This window comes from Nematolebias whitei, chromosome 14 (assembly GCF_014905685.2).
Source record: "Nematolebias whitei isolate Nwh7 chromosome 14, NemWhi1, whole genome shotgun sequence".
Lineage (NCBI taxonomy): Eukaryota > Metazoa > Chordata > Actinopteri > Cyprinodontiformes > Rivulidae > Nematolebias > Nematolebias whitei.
The window spans coordinates 16,813,495-16,816,124 of NC_056511.1; positions in this window are offsets into that span (position 1 = coordinate 16,813,495).

Below are 2,630 nucleotides of genomic sequence, written 5' to 3' on the forward strand. Positions count from 1 at the left end.
CTGGAGCGCTGTCGATGCCAAACTAAAATCTTTGATATTGACACAGAAGGTTCTGTCAGAGAGGTAGGACCCAAACCATTTAAGGGCTGGCCCTGTGATGCCCACCCACTGCTCCAGTCTAGAAATGAGGATCTTGTGGTCGATGGTGTCAAAAGCAGATGTAAGGTCCAATAGGACAAGCAGCACAGAATCACCTGCGTCTGTGGATATGAAAATGTCGTTAAAAACCTTCAGTAGAGCAGTTTCAGTGCTATGGAGAGATTTGAAGCCAGATTGGAATAACTCTAGGATAGCGTGATCCCCCAAAAACTGTTTCAACTGAGACTCCACAATTTTTTCCAGTAGTTTAGAGGTGAATGGGAGTCTGGAGACAGGCCGGAAGTTGGACATGACTGAGGGGTCAAGGTTAGGTTTCTTCAGGAGGGGCTGGACAGCAGCATGTTTAAAAGTCTTTGGCACCACACCTGAGGATAAACTGCTATTCAGAATAGCGAGAATAAAAGGACCCAGGGTAGGAAAAACTTCCTTTAGTAGTCGAGGGGGGACCACATCAAAGGGGGAACCAGATGGCTTCATGCTGCACATTACCTGCTCCAGAGAGGACAGAGAGATGGGCTCAAAGTGGTCAAACACAGCCACGCACTGAGATGGGATGGACAGATCATGAGCTGGCGGAGAAATGAGTGCCCGGGTGTTTGCCACTTTTTCTAAAAAGAAATGGAGGAAGTTTTCACACAGCTCAGTTGAGGCTTCCAGAGGTGAAGGCTCACTGAGGTGTAGAACTGAGTTCAGGGTGGAGAAAAGAACTTGGGGGTTGTGGGAGTTGAAGACAATTAAATCAGAGAAGAATTTACATTTGGCAGCTTTAACGGTTTTCTGATAGTGACGCCAACTCTCCCTTAACATTTGAAAAGAAACCTGCAGCCTGTCCTTCCTCCACCTTCGTTCAGCTCTGCGACACTGCCGCCTAACGACTCGCGTGACGTCATTCAGCCAAGGCTCTGATTTAAGTTTCGTTTTTCTGGTGTTAAGGGGAGCAACACGGTCCAGAACATCTAAACAGGCAGAGTTGAACTGAGAGGTTAGCTCCTCAGTGGTAAGAGACACCGGGAACTGTTCGATCCTCTCAGAGTTAAAACCTTCATTAAAACGAGCAGCAGTGAAACGGTTAATGGAACACGTACGTGCAGGAACGCACGTCTTAGCCGTAGGACAAGGGGGGGTGAAGTCAAACAATACAGGCATGTGATCTGAAAAAACATTGTCACCGATTTTCAAATTAGAAACAGAGACATAGCGTGTTAAAACGAGGTCCAGCGTGTGACCATGTTCTTGGGTGGGTACCTGCTGAGCTAAGCCAAAATAGTCCAATAAATCTAGAAAGTCCTTCACTAAGGGCTTCTCCTGACAACACACATGCAAATTAAAGTCACCAATAAGCAAAAAGTGAGTGTATCTCTGTGTGATATCAGCCAAAAAGTCAGAGAATTCATTTATGAAGTCCTTAGAACGAGGTGGGCGGTAGACGAGCGCGCACAGAACCGTAGGACAGTGTCCGAGTTCAAAGACGCTCAGCTCAAAGCTGGCGCGGGACACCGGGATGGACAACTGTTTACAGGCCAGGTTTGCTTTAAAAACTGTTAATAATCCCCCCCCCCGCGCCGACCTGATGGCCGCGGGGCATTGAAACACAGACAGTCCGGGGGTAGTAGTTCCACCAAGGCGCTGGACTCACCATCAGAAATCCAAGATTCCGTGACGAACAGAAAATCCAACTCCTGATCTTTAAAAAAGTCATTGAGGATAAACGTCTTGTTGGAAACAGACCTTGCGTTGATTAAACACATCCTGATATTGTCCAACACAGGCATAGCCGTGGATGGAGACGCGCGCGCCAGCGGGCGCAGGTTATGAAGAACAGCTCATCCTGGTCTGCTGGTGCGGCGCACAGGTAAACAACTCCAGGTGTTCACATGGACTGAGCGCGCGGGCAGCTGGCCAGCAGCTGGGCCCCGGGAGCACCACGGGTCAGAGAGGAGATGATCAGATCCAGAGCGAGTCCTGATAGAATAATCCACACTTTGCATCAGTTTCACCAAAATCCCTGCACGCTTCCCACGACGTCTGCGACGTTTCCTCCATGGAGAAAGGCCAGGGTCATGCAGAAGGAACGCAGGAATCTCAGATAGGACCAGTGGAGGAGAGTGCTGGCCGCTGTTCAAAAACTCCGCGGGAATTTCAGCAAATGTACGGAGCTCCAAAAGTGCCCGACGATCATACTGAAAATATGATTCGGCACACTGCACAAACCATTGTAAAAATAACAAAAATAAAATACAAGCAGAGAGCGAGAGACGGGCAGCCCTACACACCGGCACCATCTTGGAAAAAGTGAATGAAATGAATGAATGAATGAATGAAAACGGTCATATCTCAGCCAAAAATTGGTTTAGAAATATGGGGAAAAAAATCCATAAATACGTTGCTTCGGGTATAAGTTGCAGGGCATGCAAATTATGAAAAAAAAAAAAAAAACTGTGACTTATAGGCTGAAAAATACGGTACTTGATTCTGTAAATCTCTGGTACGCTGTTGGAGAGATGGAACCCTGTTTTATTCGACGTTATTTC